A 22,281-nucleotide genomic window follows, 5' to 3' on the forward strand; every position below is an offset into this window, starting at 1 on the left:
CAGTGACCTTTAGACGCATAGACAAGCCCATGCGCACGCACATTCCTAAAATCCATGAACCGTCAATAGCACCATCCGACCCCCTGAGACCCTCCAAACAGACTGTCCTATACCTTACTGACTCTATGATACGTAACACCCCATCATCTTTCCCCTCTAACTTTCGTGTCATAAAGCGTGACATGTACCAACTCACGGACTTAATGAAGTTTGAAAATTTTTTTGAAAACTGCGATTATGTGATTATATCTTCCGGTATTAATGATTTGTCGAGATATGACCATAGAAGCTATACACTTTCCCGTGAAATTAGGGACAATTTTAACTACTTGTTTGCTAGATACCCAAAAACAGTGTTTGTTTTCAACTCCCTTCTTAGAACGAGATTTGCATGGTTAAATAAGGAGGTTGATTTGTTTAACCGCTGCATGTTTGACTTTAGTCTGATCGAAAATCGTAACTTTTGGTTTTTCGACTCCCACCATATTTGTAGTGTGATATTTAACAAAGGGTTTGAGATTTTAGATAGATCTGGAAATGGGATTCACATTACTCAGCTGCCCAAGAGTGAGATAGCTAACTGTCTGGTGACCGGTGTTCAAAAACTCTCTATGCGAAGCGAGAAAGTTCGAAAGCACTGGCCATTAAGGCGGGAGTTTGTCTCGCTCTTGCCTGGTAACTAACGGTTAAATACAAACTCTCAAAGCCGTACCCCAGCCTACTACTTATACTTGCCGCGCCAAAATTTTCACAAAATTTTTACAAAATCTTTAAGGGATTATAGCTTACATCTTATGGTTATAATGAAAACCCTCGCATAAAAATATATAGTCATGCCCGTGCTCTTATCAGCTTATCGTAAGTTACTAGAATTCTTGCCCGAGTTTTTTAAACACTTTAGAATAGTTCTGAAATCAGTACCGCTATCGTAATATTGTAATATTGTAGACTACGTTACGATTCTATCTACACACAGAGCTGTATAGTTCTTGATAGGTAGGTCTAACAAGTTTTCTTTTTCTTCTTTACGCTTTCTCAGCACACAGTTTATTCCTCATTCATTCACACGCACACACATTAGCATTTTATACATATTCTTAAACTGTACAAGCTATTCTATACACCATACTATACACTCTTATCTATTTAATATCTTACTTAATTATTCACAGATATCTGGTATTTACACATCTTGAACAATGGTTGAACCTAGTTTCAAATCACAATGCTCAAGTTGCTTCGGGTGGTCTTATGCTCCTAGAAATGTTTTCATTTGTCATGTATGTGACAAACCAGTTCATAAAAAATGCCTCAAAGATTATCTTGGTTGTATTACATGCTGTCTAAACCTAATACCTGGCTATAGAGTAACTTCCTACGAACTTAATGATAATTACAATACAATAACCCCCACTTTTAACCCCTATATTCGTTCTCACGTACTGAATCAAATAGGCGAACTTACTGATGAAATAGATTCCAGCGAAATCGATCTCAACAATTGTATATCGGAGATATTGGTTAGCTGTAAGTACCAACACCCTGATAATATCAAGACCCCTAGCAATCGCGAATTTAAGATACTTTCGTTAAACGTTAGATCACTCGTGAAGAATATCTCAAATTTTAGAGAAGAAATGGAAACATTCTCCAAATTTGACCTCATCTGCCTCAATGAAACCAACTGTAAAATTTCTAATCTTCCTAATGGTCTGAACGACATTGAAATCGAACAGTTTTACGAGCCCTTTATCAAAGAACCTGCACGTAAATCTGGAAAAGGAGGTGGTCTTGCGCTCTATGTTAACAAACGCGTTTGTGATTACGATAAAATACAGGAACTCGAACTCAATCTGAGTCCAGAAGAAGTTACTTGCGGAGAATTTCAATTGCTTAAAATCAACAATTTTAAAAACGGAAATAAGACAAAAATCATCGTAAATTTCTACCGCTCGCCATCCACAAGCCCTAAAAAATTCCTTGAAAAGTTTGAAAACGTGCTCAGGGGTCTTGATAGACACTCCAGAAAGCAGATAGTCTTCCTGGGTGATGCAAATATTGATCTTATAAAATACGATACCGACGCTTACAGCCAGGATCTTATAAGCTTACTAGAAAAATATGGGTTTGCCCAGACTGTCTCCAAGCCTACCAGGGTAACTGACCACAGTGCAACGCTTATCGATCACGTGTATACTAATCACGTGACCAACGTTATTAGTTGTAATGTCGTGACGTTGGATATGTCAGATCATCTCGCGGTTAGCACGACCATTAGTTTAGGAGCCACACCTAGTTTGAACGAGCGATTCCGTAGTCAACGTGTAAAGAACAACAACACTAGCTTGAAATTAGAGGCCCGTGTATTTAACGAAGCTAATCATGCTAAATTCAAAGAGCTTATTGTAAGTGAGACCTGGGATGATGCTACCTCCTCAACGTGCGCTGATGAACAATACAATTCCATCTATGAAACGTACATGAAACACTACAATACTGCATACCCCCTGAAGCGCGACAGTTCGAGAAGAAAATTCGAAAGAGCTGACCCAAAGCCTTGGATCTTACCCTGGCTTGAGGCGGCATGCAACCGCAAGAAGTTACTTTTTTTTGAAAAAACTATAAATCCATCACAAAAAAACTGCGACGCGTATGATAAAATGAAAAAGTTTTGTCACAAACATGTGAATCTAGCCAAAGAAAAGTACTATAAAAAAATGTTTGACAAATACCAAAACTGCTCTAAAAGTCAATGGAAAATTATCAATGGCCTCCTGAACCGTAACAGAAAAAAGTTCGGACACACCCGTCTGAAGGACGACGATGGCACGATTATAAGCTCCGATCTGGCAGTCGCTGAGAAATTTAACGGCTACTTCTCCGGTATTGCAGCCAGTATCAAGAGGCAAATCGCTGCCCGTCGAACCTTTGACCCAGGTGGTTTCAAGCATTTTCTTAAGGCTTCGTGTAGTAACTCGATGTTTCTTAAGCCTACATCACACGGTGAAGTCCAAAAGATAATATCAGGGCTTAAGAACAAGCCCACACTCGATTGTAAAATTGAGCCATTGAAAATTGCAAACAGCTGCGAAAACTTTACCAGGGCACTAGCTAATGTCATTAACTGTTCGTTCTCCAGTGGTACCTTCCCAAATGCTCTAAAAACTGCGAAAGTCGTTCCTATCCACAAAGGTGGTTCAAAATTGGAAGTAGCTAATTATAGGCCGATCTCTCTTTTGGGATCATTCTCGAAAATTTATGAGAAACTTATGCATGCTCGTGTTTTAGAATTTTTAGATAAGAACGATTCTCTTTTCGAAAATCAATACGGATTTCGGCCAGGAAGATCGTGCGAACATGCACTGCTCAATGCCCAAAATTCTATACTACACTCTCTGAATAAGAAACAAATTTCCCTACTGCTCCTGCTCGATTACAGTAAAGCCTTTGACGTGCTTGATCATGAGACCTTGCTTAAGAAGCTTGACCATTATGGGATCAGGGGAGTCGCGCACGAATGGTTTAGATCTTACCTTTGTAATCGATCTCAATACGTAACTTTAAACGGAACTTGCTCTTCTAGCATGCCCATAGTTTACGGCGTACCTCAGGGTAGCATTTTAGGACCTCTCTTATTTGTAATTTATATAAACGACCTACCTGGAATTAGTGATTTTGCAAAGTTCATCCTTTATGCCGACGACGCAAACATATTAATTAGTGGAACCACCCTAGAAGAAATACAATTAAAAGCTAATCAGCTAATTTCACGTCTTGTAGATTGGGTAGGTGTTAATGGACTATCTTTAAATGTAAAAAAGACGTGTTACATGATTTTCACTAGAAAAAGAATCGACTTCAGCGGCTTTAATTTGTCCATTGACAACACTGTAATCGAACGTAAGACTGAAGCAAGATTTTTAGGAGTGATCCTAGACGAAAAGCTCACTTGGCAAAAACACATTACGGCCGTTAGAATAAAGATGGGTCGCTACCTCGGAGTTATGTATAAGCTAAAGCACCTTCTACCTATCAAAGCCCGCCTAAACATTTTCCAAAGCCTTATCCAATCCCATCTAAATTTCTGTTCTTTAGTGTGGGGATTTGCCTCAAAATGTCACATTGAATCTCTGTTCACCAAGCAAAAGCAGGGAATTAGAGCTGTTATGTCAGGATATGTAAATTATAGATATAAAGACGGCAATCCCCCGGAGCACACAAAAAGTGCGTTTAGATTGCATAATATCCTAACAGTCCATAGCGTCATTGTAAAAAACGCTCTTATTCTACTACACAAAGTAAGGAACATGCCAAGCCTTCTCCCTAAATCCATCAAAGAACTTTTCCCTCACGATATTCCCACCTATAATTCCACATACGAACATAACCTTTCTTGGTTCACAACTTACAACGGCCCAACATTTAGAAATACTCTTTTCTTCAAAGGACCCATGCTCTCTATTACAAAGCAAAGTAAGGATATAACTATTCCAAGTTCTACCTTTTCAATTGAAATCTTTAAAAATTCAGCTAAGCGCGAACTCCTCAAGCTGCAAAGCTCAGGAGACGATGAAAATTGGCCAAATTTCTTACTTTATAGTATACCTGGGCTAAGAAAGTCTCAAAGAGAAGGGCGCTCGCAAATAGACTACAGCACCGAGTTAGTAAGCGACAACGCGTAAAGAAAGATCACTCGCGACAAATGACTATGATCTTTTATCAACAACATATCATTTTAATTTCACTGCCATTATGCAATGCCGAATTTACATCTGCCGCGCAAAACTTTTTATCTATTATTATTAAATAGTAATTAGCATGTTTACAAATTGCGACTTCAACCAGTTTTGCAGACCGTTAGTTATATAGTACTTTTAGTAGGGCATTTATTTTAATATATTTATTTTACATTATTATATTTTAGTGTGACTTCTATAATTTCATTTATGTAATAACCATTGATCAATAAATTGCGGCACACGCCAACCTCCACCGTGGGGTTTCAAAACAAAAATTCCTTCTGTGAGTCACAGCAACGTTACCCATGTTCATACCACCAAATCTGGCTGGAAGACAGAGTATTTCTCGCACATCATCATCAACAAAGTTTTTTCCAATGATTGCTGGTATGAATTCCTTTTGTATAACATGCTCTAAAGTCCTGAACAGATGACTGATGTTAGGGGTGGTCCTCATCACGTATAACCTTTTTTTTACACGCCATAAAGATATGCACAATAGGCTAACTGCGGTTCTGCTCCTGCAATTCAGGCTAGTTCCTTCATGGGTCATTACATTTATATAAACCCTTTAAAACCATCCCAGCTCTATACTAGCTATAGTATTTTAGAAATTTGTCCATGTCCCGGAAACATTATATTCTCACTTAAAACGTTTTATAAAATCATAAGAGACAAAAATACAATTTACTGTTTAAGAACTGACGAAATGAATCGATCAAAAGCACAGCGAATATATTCAGATAGGGCGCCACAATTTCCAATTTTGGTGTATTTTGCCCAAAAACATGGATTCAATATCAAAATGTTTCTTTTGTGCCTGCAGTATATTTTAATTTGTACAATAAACAAATTCAATCTGGTCGCGCGCAGCATGGCAATATCCAATTTTGTGTATTTTAACCATAATCGTGGATTCATTATCAAAAATTTGTCACTTTTGCGCCTGCCGTATATTTGATGTAACCACATCACTAATTTCACGCCACGCGCGCCGCGCATTGCCTGAAACTACCTACGTCAGTATAGTAGGTAAAAGGTTAGTTGAAGCTGTATATTTTAAAACTTGATTAAATATGTTACACCAAGCAAATTGCTAATCCACCGTGTTTTAGATTGCATTAATTGACGATGTCAATTCATGGCAGCTCGGCGCGGCACAGTAGCGCATCTCGCCGATCTAGTGCGGCACAGTAACGCATCGCGCTACAAATATTGCAGTCCTAACCGAGTTTAGTTTGGTCGCGCGCAGCACTTTTCAAATTCGAGTACGTTATCAGAATACTTAAAAATCGATGCCAAAGTGTCTGATATACGCCTTTTATGACATTTACTCCATTGATAAGGTTAATTAAATCAATAAAATGTAAAATAACTATTTAATTAATCAACCATAAACAAATCCAATCTGGTCGCGCGCAGCAATGTCAAATTATTTTATTTTTTGGTGAAAAAACGTAAATGAAATTTACATCTTAAGCATAAAATGTAAAATTTTTGTCCTAAATCATATTTTGACAATCATTAAAATACATTAACACAACCTAAATATGCATTTTGTCCAAAAATTGTTCCAGCGATATAATAATTAATAGATCGCAATCGCTGCAGTTTTAAAACTGAAACGGGTTAGGCAACGCACTTTTTAACGCGTTCTCGCTGAAACCACGATATTTTAAAAAAAGATCTCAAAAAAATTTGCACGTACTTGTAGCGCTTTGAAAGTTATGCAGAACTAACTTTTAAAACGGGTTAAGCTAACCGACCAATCCAGATTCCCTTCCACTTCCAGTATTGCCAGACGATGCCTGGCATGTCACGCGCAGCGTGGCCTGGCCCCTCTTCGTAGGCATGCGCCGTGCGGTCTCTGGTCTCGAAACGAAATAATTCCAGTCTTGTGAAAAGCCTGGAATGCCCAAAAATTCTTCAAAGCCCAAAATAATTGTTTCAATGTTCAATTGCAAAATTTTCAACTTTTGTTTGGATGATTTCAAAAAAATATATATGTCTGAATGTTTTTAACAGTTCATACAACATTGCATGTTCAGTTGAAAAATTTGTGATTGGACATTGGAGTTCAGCGCAGCGTCGCGTCTACGATCACGCGCGCAGTGCAACCCCAAAAATGAACGCCGATTTTTAAATTATGCCGGAAACTACGTCAACGTTAACCATGCGTTGCTTGGCCCATTTGATTTATCACAGGTAAGTGCGCAATTCGCGGAACGCGCGCAAGAGCTTTGCAAGAGCGCCTTGCAAGAGAGCCTTGCAAAAGCGCGCAAAAGCCTTGCAACGTAAGGTTACGTCAACGTGGGTTAAGGAGGTGCACCTGAAACTACGAGTTTTAGGTAAAAATGTAATATGAATATGATTGCGATACTGTGTACTGTACTGTAAGTGTGATGCGCGGATGCCTGGTCCCGTCTAATGAAATAAAATTTCATTAGACAATAGACGGGATGAAAACTTTTGGCTGTCAAAACAGCGTACTACATTGACGGATGTTACTCGTCTAAATTTCTTCGAAGTAGCGCGCGCTGCGTTCTTCTCGAAATGTTACTGGCCCGATGGCAAGTGCTACGAAGTAGCGCGCGCCGGGCCAGACCATTAACAATGGTCAACGTACTACATGACAGAGACACCACGTACTATAGAAGCGCGTACTCGTAGAGGGATAATCCCCCTAAATCTATAACGCGGCCCGGTCCCCCCTGTACACTGTACAACGTGTGTTTTAGCCAAACATTTTCATCCCAAGCGTTCAGATAAGCTAAATTTTTGCCCGAAAATTGGCTTTTTCCGTGTCAATTTGCTAGTTTGTTTTGACTAAAATGTATCCAAACTGTCTGATCTTGCAAATAAATCATGTCATCTGTTGGGGAAACGTTTAGAACTACGAAACAAACGTCAAAAGGGGTTGACTAAACCATAAACGTTGATTACTAGGTTAAGCAGTGATTTATGAAACCCCATTTATAACGCGGTCCCCCTGTAACTGTAAGTGTACAACGCGGTTTTTTCGGCCGAAAATTTTCAAAACCAAGGTCATGACTCTGAACATGGAAGATCAAGCGGGAGATCTTCAGAATCGCACGGGAGAAGCCATAGAAAACGTTGAAGACTTCATTTACCTTGGCTCTTGGGTAGACGGCACAGAGCGGGACATCAAAGTTAGAAAAGCCAAGGCCTGGGCAGCCTTACACAGGCTACAAAACATTTGGAAATCCAAACTCTCTAAAAGCCTTAAGGTCAGATTGTTCATTGCGGCTTGTGAGTCAGTGCTGCTGTACGGCTCAGAAACATGGACATTGCATGACAAAGGCTCAAGAGAAAAGTTTGGATGGGACATATACCAAGATGCTACGCATGGTGCTGGGTGTCACATGGAAGGACAAGGTCAGCAATGCTGTCCTGTACGGCAAGTTACCAAGGCTGAAGGCTTTCAAACAATATCGGAACTAGCTCAGACTTAGTAGTACTTAGTAGTACTTAGTAGTAGTAGTAGTAGTAGTAGTATTTTCATCCCAAAAACCGCGTTATACTGTATTAATACAATACATATTACATATGGAACACGTTGTAGGTTTACAACCTACCAGGACGCGCGCCGAGTTGGACTCGTCGACGGTCCAATATATGAAACAGATATTTTACGAGTATTGTTATTAACCACGGTACCAATTTAGTCAGGTGTTAGTTGCAAGTAATAATCACCTCTCCCATGTCCATGGTATGTAGTACTTTATTTCCTCCAAGAAATTATTTATTTAGAGCTCCTTTCGACTTGGCTAGAACTATACATGGGAGGCCCCGGTTATATCAAGAGAGTCCGTTTCGGAAGGTTCTGAACCCACGATTGAGCATCTTAAAACTTTTGTTTTATGGAAATTATAGTTTTGCTAGAATTCAGAGTTTCATGTTACTTCTTATTTATTTTAATGCGGTTAGTGATTATAATTCAGACTTTCAATTTTGGTGGGTTGACACAAATTGAAACGACAATATAGAACAAAATATAGAACAACTAATGGTAGTATAATTAATGAGCGAAAACCTTCTTAAATTGAAAGATGATTATATAACAATGGAAGTAACCTTTTTATACTATACTAATTAATTGACACGGTAGAAATTCTTCTCATAACTACAGGGTGGGCCAAAAGTCAGTGGGCATACGGTGACCTTAATAGCTCCGCCGTGTTTTATATTTGAGAGCTGTTGCTTTGCAGATGGCATACTGTACTTACTGGTTCGAGGATTCCGTTGTCAAGATTTGAAAATTCGAATATTTTAGACCACGCCCATTCAATATTAAAACACCTATATTGTTTTCTCTGAATATGCTGAACACCTAATTTTTTGAGAGACGGTAGATTATTAAATGTTGCATATGATCTGAAAACATGAGGCAAAACGGATTAGAAATGACGAAGTTATCAAGCATTTTCTGTATCTCGTTAACAAAATTGACTGGGTGATTATGTGACACCGTGACACGACACCTTAATTGGGCACCCTAAACAATCTTACTATATATAAAGCGAGACGATATATATATATATCCGTACCATTTTACTGACACCACGACATCAACTTTAACACGACTTTCCGCAAAAACCGTAAAAGATATACAACTTAAACTTTTTTGACTGATTCAAATGCTCTAATGGTCTTCAAATCAGCATGAAAAAATAAAAAATTGACCAAGGAATAATAATTTTAGTGCCCAAAATGTGGACCCCCAAGTGGTGTCAAAAACGCGAATTAAATAGGTAATAATTAGTTTAGTCTCTTGAGTCTTGACACCACTTTAGACGGGTTCCTGCTAGTTCCCATAATGTTTAACGGGGTCACCTAATCACGTGATTAGGTAAACCAATCACCTGATCCCACGTAATGAATAAAGTCGTTATTCTTCGTATCTCGGTCATCTGAGAAGCTACAGTTCTAATTTTTTGAGGACAAACGTAATTCGCATGGCCAAACACAATTCAATGAAATTTAGCTCGATCCGACATCTCAACTATCAAATAAATGCAAAAATGAACCTTCATTTGAAAAAAATGAACTCGAATATTTTTCGATTTGACAAATTTCTCGAACCAGTAGTGGTAGTAAGTCATACCAGAAAGAATTATTTCAATTGGGCACTCAGTGACTGAGCTATTAAGGCCAACGTATGCCCACTGACTTTTGGCCCACCCTGTATTTAAAGGAACTATCTTGGTCCAGGGGTGTAGGAATGATTTTCTTCATGGAGGGGCCAAATTCTAAATATTTTTTGGCGCTTCGTGCCACAGTCTAAATTTTTTGGCGCTTCGCGCCAATGCCTGAATTTCGAGGGTAAGGAAAAAAGGAAATTGCAGCATGTGCGGTATCGCGATTTTTCACGTTTGCCGCGACAAATCGCGATTTTTCAGATCCTGGCCTCACGACAAATCGCGATTTTTTCAGTTCTCCGCGTCAAATTGCGCATTTTCCTTTAAATCTGAGGACCAAATTCGCGTATTTTCCTTCATATCTGTGGGCCAAATATCACGTTTTCTATAATTAGTATATGAAACCAATCAGTATCACATCCACAACCTTCCGAATGTAGGTATACGGACTTCAAAAAACCGAAAAAATATTTTCGGCTCAGAATGATCAGGGTAGCATGAAACATGAACAAAAGTAATTTCCAGAAAAACTTTGAAAAATTTTTACTTAGAAAATTTTCGTTCCGAGTCATTCTCGATACGTACCTCTGAAAGCAGAGCTCCCGCTTCTGAGCTCGTTGCGAAGGGGAGGCCTGCCTTCCGAGATTGCATTACAAAGGGGAACCCTCGAGTCCAAAATCGTATATCGAACTTCGAAAACCGAAAAAAATATTTTCGGCTCAGAATGATCAGGGTAGCATGAAACATGAACAAAAGTAGTTTCCAAGAAAACTTTGAAAATTTTTGACATAGAAAATGTTCAGTCCGAGTCATTCTCGATACGTACCTCTGAAAGCAGAGCTCCCGCTTCTGAGCTCGTATTGCGAAGGGGAGGCCTGCCTTCCGAGATCGCATGACAAAGGGGAACCCACGAGTCCAAAATCGTATATCGAAGGGTAGGTGCGGACTTCGAAAACCGAAAAAAATATTTTCGGCTCAGAATGATCAGGGTAGCATGAAACATGAACAAAAGTAGTTTCCAAGAAAACTTTGAAAATTTTTGACTTAGAAAATTTTTGACTTAGAAAATTTTTGACTTAAAAATTTTTTGACTTCACTTACAAATTTTCGGGAAAAAATTTTTTTCCCAAAAATTTTTAGAAACCTAAACTAAAAAGTTGGCCCTTTTTGGCCCCTTGCCCAGATTTCATGGGGGGGGGGGGGGCGATGGCCCCCCTGCCCCCCCGCTTCCTACACCCCTGTCTTGGTCTCTAAGTATATGCTGGTGCAATCACCTTATGATAAGTCTCTCTCTTAGAAATAGTGTAGGAGGGCTGGAATATCACACCTCTTTAACTGAGTCTCACCGTCAACAGTTTGACTGTCACGAATGGTCTGAAAGCAATATCTTTTAACTATGGCAATAGAAACAATTTATTACGTAACCAACGGGAAAACTACTTTAATCCTGCACTCGTAAACATTAATATAAAAGAAATATCAAGTCTTACAGCTCTATCACCCAATACTTAATCAACTTAATTATTAAGACAACTACTATTTTATGCGGACGTTATAACTGAACTAAGTACCTCGGTTGACGAAGGAGAATCAATTATTCTAGCAGGTATCGGAAAGGCAGCACGGTTTGAGCAGGAATGTTCGGGTCTCTCTACCTGGGAACGGAAACGTAAGTTTGTACAAAGTATATAATTTTGAGAGCACGGAACTACGATTACCAAATATATTCTTAAACCTACTTATGTAAAAACTAATGGAAAAGGAATTTACCTCGAGAACAACTTCAATCCGTATAATGGTCCTACAAGTGAGAAGGAGATCGGGAATCTTATCGTCGTTAGCTTACTTCTACCCGGAAACCTTGGATAAAAAGTAATCAAAGAATCGTGCAAATTACTCTTAAGAGGATTTAAGATGGCAGAACGTTAGGCAATTATGAAGGATAATTTATCTATGATAAATGGAATATTAATTATTTGGAGGAGGTATTATATGTATCTTCTGCTGATCAAGTTGCACTTACTTAATAGTCACTGTTCTTTAATGTACAGGGGAATCTATTCGATGTGACGGATCGGATCCACTGCAACCTGGTAAGAATTTACTTTCAGTGTACTGCATAGAATTTATATGCCTAGAGGGTACGTGAATAAACACTAGAAACATTGTAAATATAAATTTCACGTCAGACTCTTTTAATAAGAAACAAAATACTAATTTAAACGGCGAACAGTAATTTAAAGCAAGGAACTTACTGAATACTTATGACTGGAAAGGTTAAAGCACCCGGGCGGAACCGGCTTACTGGACTCTGTTTACAAGCACGTTGCACTGACACAACCTAACATACTGCCCTGACGTGAGAAAGACATCGGTCCTTCGATCGTTCTCCGTTATATATCCCTGAATTTCCCAGAGTCCCAGAGTCTGCCGTTCCAGCCTTTTTTAAGGAACGCCAGTATTGTTCATCAAGATCGAGATTGCTCATCATGATCGGTATTGCTCCTCATTGTTTAAACTCCGCGGCTAATCATTCCTCGTCACGCTTCGTCTTGTGATAGGCTGGTCTGGTGCTCCTAATTAAACCCCTCCATAAGTCCGTGGTAACTCATCAGCCGTGTCGAATGATTTGATAGTTTTCTCACAGAAAGTATCCTTTTGTTAATTAAACGTCACAGTATATTCCATTTCTGGTATACTTCTATCGTTAACAAATTTACTATCTATCTTCTATGGAAATGGTTATTAACTATAAGCCTAAGTCATTTAACTCTTTTAAAGGAAGATTGAAATTAATATAGAATTTCGAGGTTCCTTACAAGTATCACCCGTTACGGAACACGGGGATCACGAAACCCTGTGCGAAATTGTTCTTCCTACTCAAATCATGGCAGAAAAACCTGAGTTTAGATTTTTCTATTTTGTACTCGAAGATTATAATTTTTGCTTTGAAAATTGTGTAGGCCTTGAAAATGAAATGTCTACATAGCAGTAGAGAAGCAATGAGGCCACTAATATACCAAAAACAATCTCCTACAGTTTCCGTTCAATCAGTCACTCTCAACTGTGTGATTAAGAATTGTGATAAAGTTCTTAAAATTTCTCTGTAAAATATTTCCTTGTGTTTAAAGTGTATCATGTGAGTTATATTCTGTATTGTGATTGTAATTTCAAAAGCAATGTCTGGTATGTAAGCACTTCCTGAAAGTTTCGTCCAAATCGGACATTGCAATCATGAGTAAATTACCAATAAATTGCAATAGAAACACTCAAATTTGTCCATAATTCCTGCTGTTTCACTATTCCATATTCCAAAATTAGTCCTCTCGGACCAGCTAACCCCCGACATCAATATCTTTCGGACCAACTTATTCCGGCCAACAAACTCCCGGACCTTCTAACTCCGGAAAATTTAGACTTCGGAAAAATGACCAAATCAACGGTTTCTGGAAGGTCCGGAGTTGGAAGTTTCACTGTAGTGCTTCAGCTTTCCCAAGCAAGTGAGTAATAGCAAATAGGTGTCTCAGTTGCATAGTTTGTACCTCAAGTACCTCAAAAAATTTCCTCAAGTGCCCCAGACGAGTGCCCCAAGTGCCCCAGACGAGTGCCCCAAGTGCCCCAGTGCCCCAACAGTGTAATAGGGTTGTCTGACTAGATGAGGCATTAGGATTATGATATATAATAATTGCATGAGAGTAAAATTGATCCATGGATCTGATAACAAGAGACGTTGAAATATGATCGGTGAATCAGACAGTTGATTAGCCAGCCAAACGATAAGATCTATCGTGTAATCATTCGATCAATTAACTATGCAGCTTGAGAGGATGCTTCCTTAAACATTGTTTAAGGTGCTAACTGTCGAAATGCTGTTTGAAGATGATGTGATGACGAGGAGTATAAAAGGTCATAGTTTATTTCAAAAGATTATCCGTCTTTAGTCGCTTGTTACTTAATTATCTATAAACGTTTAAAACATGTCAATATCATATTTTAACGGCTTAGTGGCTCAGTTGGTTAATCCAGGCCTGGTATTGCTTGAGGTACCAGGTTCAATTCCCGACTCTGTCACTAGCCGTGGTGTGAGCGTCGTCGACGCTCAGCTAAGGATCCTGAGTGGTCTATGCAGCCCCCCGGTCCACTCAGCCAAATACTCGAGAAATCGGGTGTGAGGGTTAAATGAGGAGATGCCCATTGCAGCAAAGTCTCGGGCGAATAAAGTATGGTACACACTACCTTAACCTTCACTGGCCTAATGTATAATTGAATCCTTCGGCTTCCTGTAATTGGCTGGTTACACACTTGTGTAACAATGTGGCTGTTGGAATGTCCGAAGTAAAATAAGTGTTGAGATTTAAAAAAAATGCGATACATGTTATGAGAATATTAGCATTGAAGGAAGAACTTGCCGGAAGCACTGTGTCCATAGATTCTGCTACTGATAATTCTAAGATTGCGTATGAGGAACAGTTGCCCTATAGGCCTATATGCAAGCGTAGGATCTCTAGCCTGCATATGATTAATCTAGTGACAGGAGAAGATCTTTCCCGTTGTGAATCGGTTTACAGCCCTATTACAGACGGTCAGTGTACTCCTCCTATGGACGATCTAGAAGATTCTTGGTCTCCTATACTGGCAGTAACCCCGTCCGTTATAGATGCGGAATTGCAAGCGTAAAATAATTTGATTTTAAATATGACCTTCTCATTTCACTATGCAATTATAATCAGCCAAGAAGATGTTTATGTTTATTAATTTCATATTTTTTTAGGCTGCTATCTTTGAAAGATGGTTTATATTGGATACAACAGACGAGGATGATGTGGCATCATCCACGATGCAGCTACCGGAGACCGAAGAGGACTTTAGTCCTCTCCTAACCACTAACCAGTACCATGATCGTGCCTGAGCCAGTCGCTAAAGAGGCTTTAGATCAAGACATGGAAGGATATGAAGCTATGGAAGCACAGTTTCATTTCGGATTCAAAGAGGACTCCTCTAATGAAAGCTTGTCTAGATTTTCAATTGATTTAGCAGTTGTGAGTGTTGATGGCATCAACCTATCATCGAGGTCCATTCTCAAAGAAATGTCAATCAGATTGGAGGACGAGAATTCCTATAGACATTTCGTGTTCAACAAACCCGCGGATCTGGAGATGACAGCCAAGGACAAAAAGACGGAAAGCTTTGCAAAGAGGATTCTAGGAGCAGCTGGTATTAACGACTTTGCAGCTGGTTCCCTAGATTATTACTCCCATATAGGAATCCTTTACTCACTGGCAGATTTTAGAATATATTGTGCGGGACATGTGGCACATAAGTTCCTGACAAATATCCTCCCATATGCAAATATTTATGATATCCAGGAGATATCAACCCATACGTTCCCGAAAGAACTACCCACAGCCTGGTGTGGAATCTCTCACAACCCTCGATACTGTAGTTTAGCAAAGTTGTGGAACATAGTGCACTTTGTGCATAACGTGTTGGAGAAGTAGACACTTTAATTATGATATTTTATTGGTTATTTATGATATTGTATATTTTGATTTAGTTATTTACCTTACATGTTTGTATTTCTTGTCACACAATAAAACAAAAATGTCAGAAACTGTTGTTAAAAGAAACAGTTTAGAAAACTCCTAATTAATAAGCGGCCTTTATGCACTTTAAAATTTAATCTGAAAGGGGAGTCTGCAGAGGTACTTGCAAGTGCCTTTAGTTCGGTGTTTGTTAACGAGCCACTCGGCCCATTACCTAGAAGTTATAGTAAGAATACTAATAGTATATCTGATATTGTTATTACCTTTGATAAGGTTAAAAAGGAACTATTAAAGCCTAATATTTTTAAAAGCACTGGCCCAGATGGGCATCATCCAAAGCTGCTTAAGTCCCTAGCTGGAGATGCTAGTTTTGTAACCGCTCTTACTAAATTATTTAGTGCCTGTAGTGATACTGGAAATCTTCCGGAGATATGGAAGTCGGCATCTGTAGTTGCACTTTTTAAAAAGGGCTCTAAGTCTGACCCTCTTAACTATAGACCAGTTTCTCTTATTTGTATTCTTTGTAAAGTTTATGAACAGTTTGTTAAATCCCATGTGTTAGAATTTTTAGAAGACCGTATTTCAAAGGACCAACATGGGTTTGTTAAAGGAAAATCTTGTTTGTCAAATCTTTTGGAGACTTTCGACACTATACTTAATTTAATAGATGAAGGTGCTCCTGTGGACTTATTTTATTTTGATTTTAGTAAAGCTTTCGATTCTGTTCCCCATTATCGCTTGATTAACAAGCTAGAGAGTCTAGGGATAACTGGTAAAGTTTTAGATGTAATTACAGATTTTATCTCAAATAGAACTATGAGAGTGTGTGTAGAAGGTGAAACTTCAGAGTGGAAGATTGTATGGTCAGGAGTTCCCCAGGGATCAGTCCTTGGACTATTACTATTTGTGTTATTTATTAATGATTTACCAGATAACATTAAAAGTAAAGTTAAAATATTTGCTGATGATCTTAAGCTTATAGCTAATGCCTCCGAGCATGAAACTATAGTTAATGATCTGAACGAAATAGAGATGTGGGAGAGTAAATGGCTTTTAAAGTTTAATCCTACTAAGTGTTCGGTAATGCATTTAGATGTTAACGATAACCCAAGATCAAGTTATTCTCTTAATGGAGTTACATTGGCAGAATCTGTACAGGAAAAAGATTTGGGAGTTATAACCCATATAATAACTCTCTGCTTTGGAATGAACAGATTAAGGCTTCAATATCTAAAGCCAACAGAATGATATGTTGGATTGTTAGAAATCTGATTATCAGGGAAAAATCTGTGATGATATCCATTTACAAAGCTTTGATAAGACCCCATTTAGAGTATTGTGTTCAACTGTTCCTGAAGATTGGTTGGCAACTTGGTCGTTTAGCTCCGGACAGTCTATGCAACGTCTATGCAACGTCCATGCAACAACAAAAGAACCGTCTATGCAACGTCTATGCAACGTCCCTGCACAATGAACACTCTATGCACACTCCCTGCACGGTCAGTCTATGCAACGTCTATGCAACGTCTATGCAACGTCTACGCAACGTCCCTGCACAGTACCATATGAACACCGGCTACTAGCCGGCTAGTAGCCACTTTTGTAATAACAGCTCCTCAACTTCACATTACCAACCGGCTACTAACCGGCACTTGAAAAGTGGTCACTAGCCGGCTACTAACCGGCTACTAGCCGGCTAGTGACCACAAAGTGGCTACTAACTGGCTACTAAGCGGTCACTAGCCGGCTATTAGCCGAGCTCTAAAGCAGACCTACTAGTAGCCGGTTCCAAACCGGCTACTAGCCGGCACTTAGAAAGCGGTCACTAGCCGGCTACTAACCGGCTACTAACCGGCTAGTAACCACCAAGTGGCTACTAACCGGCTACTAACCGGTCACTAGCCGGCTCTTAAGCGGACCTACTAGCCGGCACTTGAAAAGCGGTCGCTAGCCGGCTACTAACCGGCTACTAACCGGCTAGTAACCACCAAGTGGCTACTAACCGGCTACTAACCGGTCACTAGCCGGCTATTAGCCGAGCTCTAAAGCAGACCTACTAGTAGCCGGTTCCAAACCGGCTACTAGCCGGCACTTAGAAAGCGGTCACTAGCCGGCTACTAACCGGCTACTAACCGGCTAGTAACCACCAAGTGGCTACTAACCGGCTACTAACCGGTCACTAGCCGGCTCTTAAGCGGACCTACTAGTAGCCGGTTCCAAACCGGCTACTAGCCGGCACTTAGAAAGCGGTCACTAGCCGGCTACTAACCGGCTACTAACCGGCTAGTAACCACCAAGTGGCTACTAACCGGCTACTAACCGGTCACTAGCCGGCTCTTAAGCGGACCTACTAGCCGACACTCGAAAAGCGGTCGCTAGCCGGCTGCTAACCGGCTACTAACCGGCTAGTAACCACCAAGTGGCTACTAACCGGTCACTAGCCGGCTCTAAAGCGGACCTTCTAGTTCCAAACCGGCTACTAGCCGACACTTGAAAAGCGGTCACTAGCCGGCTACCAACCGGCTACTAACCGGCTAGTAACCACCAAGTGGCTACTAACCGGCTACTAACCGGTCACTAGCCGGCTCTTAAGCGGACCTACTAGCCGACACTCGAAAAGCGGTCGCTAGCCGGCTGCTAACCGGCTACTAACCGGCTAGTAACCACCAAGTGGCTACTAACCGGTCACTAGCCGGCTCTAAAGCGGACCTTCTAGTTCCAAACCGACTACTAGCCGACACTTGAAAAGCGGTCACTAGCCGGCTACTAACCGGCTACTAACCGGCTAGTAACCACCAAGTGGCTACTAACCGGTCACTAGCCGGCTCTAAAGCGGACCTTCTAGTTCCAAACCGGCTACTAGCCGACACTTGAAAAGCGGTCACTAGCCGGCTACTAACCGGCTACTAACCAAGTCACTAGACCACCAAGTGGCTACTAACCGGTCACTAGCCGGCTCTAAAGCGGACCTTCTAGTTCCAAACCGGCTACTAGCCGACACTTGAAAAGCGGTCACTAGCCGGCTACTAACCGGCTACTAACCGGCTAGTAACCACCAAGTGGCTACTAACCGGCTACTAACCGGTCACTAGCCGGCTCTTAAGCGGACCTACTAGTAGCCGGTTCCAAACCGGCTACTAGCCGGCACTTAGAAAGCGGTCACTAGCCGGCTACTAACCGGCTACTAACCGGCTAGTAACCACCAAGTGGCTACTAACCGGCTACTAACCGGTCACTAGCCGGCTCTTAAGCGGACCTACTAGCCGACACTCGAAAAGCGGTCGCTAGCCGGCTGCTAACCGGCTACTAACCGGCTAGTAACCACCAAGTGGCTACTAACCGGTCACTAGCCGGCTCTAAAGCGGACCTTCTAGTTCCAAACCGGCTACTAGCCGACACTTGAAAATCGGTCACTAGCCGGCTACTAACCGGCTACTAACCGGCTAGTAACCACCAAGTGGCTACTAACCGGCTACTAACCGGTCACTAGCCGGCTCTTAAGCGGACCTACTAGCCGACACTCGAAAAGCGGTCGCTAGCCGGCTGCTAACCGGCTACTAACCGGCTAGTAACCATCAAGTGGCTACTAACCGGTCACTAGCCGGCTCTAAAGCGGACCTTCTAGTTCCAAACCGGCTACTAGCCGACACTTGAAAAGCGGTCACTAGCCGGCTACTAACCGGCTACTAACCAAGTCACTAGACCACCAAGTGGCTACTAACCGGTCACTAGCCGGCTCTAAAGCGGACCTTCTAGTTCCAAACCGGCTACTAGCCGACACTTGAAAAGCGGTCACTAGCCGGCTGGTGGGTACTAGCTGGTTAGTAGCCGGCTACTAACCGGCTACTAACCAGCTAGTACCCACCAAGTGGCTACTAACCGGCTACTAACCGGCTACTAACCGGCTAGTACTAACCTGCTCTAGGCGACTCTAAATCAGACCGGCTATAATTCATTATTGCCAAATAAACAAATTATTTGAAACAAATTATTTGAAACACGTTATTTGAAAGTAAGTTCCAAAATCGATTACAACATTTTTATGAAAAATAAAAAAATACTGAAAACTGATTACATTCAATTTCTTCGTGGTGGAGGAGCAGTGTAATTGTTTTTGGGCGCTAGGACGACGCCTTGGGTACAAAGGGTCCTAAGAGTGGCAAGATTACGGTTGCAGATCTCGTTTGCGAAGGTGTAAACACTAGGAAGTCTGACGTCTCGTAGTTGCAGCAGTGCGTGTTGGACACCTGGTAGGTCAAATTTTGCTGCTTCAGCGATACATCGCTTTCTTGAGAAGTGACTCCGAGAAATGTGTATCTGCTCCAGAGCGGCAGACTTTGAGAGACCAGAGTTGACTAGCTGCACAACGGCGTCGTATTCCGCTATAACCCCGTCTAAAGAAAATATCCGCCTCGTTCTGCGACCAGTAGGCAGAGCAGCAGCATTGGGAGCAGGTTGCTGATCAGTAGCAGGTTGGTGTCCAGGAGCAGCTTGCTGAGCAGGAGGTTGAGGAGAATTGGGAGCAGGTTGTTGATCAGTAACAGGTTGCTGTGCAGGAGCAGGTTGAGGAGCTGGAGGTTGAGGAGCTGGAGGTTGAGGAGCTGGCCCAAAAACAATTACACTGCTCCTCCACCACGAAGAAATTGAATGTAATCAGTTTTCAGTATTTTTTAATTTTTCATAAAAATGTTGTAATCGATTTTGGAACTTACTTTCAAATAACGTGTTTCAAATAACTTGTTTCAAATAATTCATTTCAATAATTTGTTTCAAATAACAAGTTTCAAATAACAAGTTTCAAATAATTTGTTTCAAATAATTTGTTTATTTGGCAATAATGAATTATAGCCGGTCTGATTTAGAGTCGCCTAGAGCAGGTTAGTACTAGCCGGTTAGTAGCCGGTTAGTAGCCGGTTAGTAGCCACTTGGTGGTTACTAGCCGGTTAGTAGCCGGTTAGTAGCCGGCTAGTGACCGCTTTCTAAGTGCCGGCTAGTAGCCGGTTTGGAACCGGCTACTAGTAGGTCTGCTTTAGAGCTCGGCTAATAGCCGGCTAGTGACCGGTTAGTAGCCGGTTAGTAGCCACTTGGTGGTTACTAGCCGGTTAGTAGCCGGTTAGTAGCCGGCGAATGACCGCTTTTCAAGTGCCGGCTAGTAGCCGGTTTAGAACCGGCTACTAATAGGTCTGCTTTAGAGCCGGCTAGTGACCGGTTAGTAGCCGGTTAGTAGCCACTTGGTGGTTACTAGCCGGTTAGTAGCCGGTTAGTAGCCGGCTAGTGACCGCTTTTCAAGTGCCGGCTAGTAGCCGGTTTAGAACCGGCTACTAATAGGTCTGCTTTAGAGCTCGGCTAATAGCCGGCTAGTGACCGCTTAGTAGCCGGTTAGTAGCCACTTTGTGGTCACTAGCCGGCTAGTAGCCGGTTAGTAGCCGGCTAGTGACCACTTTTCAAGTGCCGGTTAGTAGCCGGTTGTTAATGTGTAGTCGAGGAGCTGTTATTACAAAAGTGGCTACTAGCCGGCTAGTAGCCGGCTAGTAGCCGGTGTTCATATGGTACTGTGCAGGGACGTTGCATAGACGTTGCATAGACGTTGCATAGACTGACCGTGCAGGGAGTGTGCATAGAGTGTTCATTGTGCAGGGACGTTGCATAGACGTTGCATAGACGGTTCTTTTGTTGTTGCACGGACGTTGCATAGACGTTGCATAGACTGTCCGGAGCTAAACGACCAACTTGGTTAATGGGGAGCTGACAGACTGGTTTGATGTTAACTCAGGCACAGGTCAGGGTGACATTCAAGCACGTCCTGTCTTTAATTTCTGCCTAAACATTTCTGCATTTCTGGCTGAGACCAACAAGATCATCAGTCAAGGCGCAGTGCTGCAGAAAGAGATGAAGACGGTCGAGGAAAAGGTCATTCTGGACACCGATTATGCTGATGACATGGCTATTATGGACAACTCAGGGGAAGGCCTACAGGAATCAACTGATCTATTAGTTCATTACAGCTCCTACGCTGGGCTCAGAATAAATGCAAAGAAGACCCAATGCATGGCTGTAAGCAAGTGCGCCTCCCAGCGACCTTTCATCAAGGATGATTGTATTGAGCTGTCGGTTGAGGGTGAACCCGTCGAGCAGGTTAGCAACTTTGTCTACCTGGGTGCAACTATCAGTGGGGATGGGACAATCAGCAGAGACCTGGATGTCCGTATCCAGAAGGCTAATGGCGCCTTTCATCAGCTCTGGAACATTTGGAATAGCAGAACTATAAAGACTCCAACCAAGATCAGGATCTATAGGGCTGCTGTCCTCACCATCTTGTTGTATGGAGCTGAAGTCTGGAACACCGCCAAAAAGCAGATGAAACGTTTCGAGGTTTTCCATCAAACCTCCTTGAGAAGGATCCTTAGGATTGAATGGTTCTTTTATGTGACAAACGACGAAGTTCTTAAAAGGGCTGGCATCAAGTCAGTTGAGACTTTCATCAGTGCTGCCAGGCTACGTTGGTATGGACATGTAGTTAGAATGCCAGACTCTAGACTACCGAGGTTTCTGTTGAACTGGAAGCCAAATTATGGAAAGAGGTCAAGGGGCAGACCCCGTAAGAACTGGAAGTCCTGCGTACTCGAAGATGCTGCTAAGTTTACAGGTGTTGAAAACATCGACAACGACACAACAGAAGCTTTGGCTACCAACCGAGTACAGTGGAGACATATGTTACGCCGCCAACGCGATGTGTGTGATGCAGGCCACTCCAACGACTAGGAGGAGACCTTACCATGTAACATGTATGTATGTTCAATTGTGGAGTCCAGTTGCGGCTCATGGAAGTTGGGGGATCAT

General features: G+C 41.5%; 1 long non-coding RNA gene across 1 annotated transcript; it reads right to left on the reverse strand.

Annotated features, from left to right (window-relative positions):
- Positions 1-11,200: 11,200 nt before the first annotated feature.
- On the reverse strand, positions 11,201-11,983 carry LOC134820698 (uncharacterized). Its single transcript, XR_010160912.1, has 4 exons — positions 11,922-11,983; positions 11,669-11,758; positions 11,470-11,553; positions 11,201-11,272 (listed from the first exon to the last, which is right to left on the reverse strand). It is a non-coding gene; the product is annotated as an uncharacterized LOC134820698 (long non-coding RNA).
- Between the last annotated feature and the right edge of the window lie 10,298 nt (positions 11,984-22,281).

This window comes from Bolinopsis microptera, chromosome 9 (genome assembly GCF_026151205.1).
Source record: "Bolinopsis microptera isolate Bmic1 chromosome 9, MBARI_Bmic_1.0, whole genome shotgun sequence".
NCBI classification, from domain to species: domain Eukaryota; kingdom Metazoa; phylum Ctenophora; class Tentaculata; order Lobata; family Bolinopsidae; genus Bolinopsis; species Bolinopsis microptera.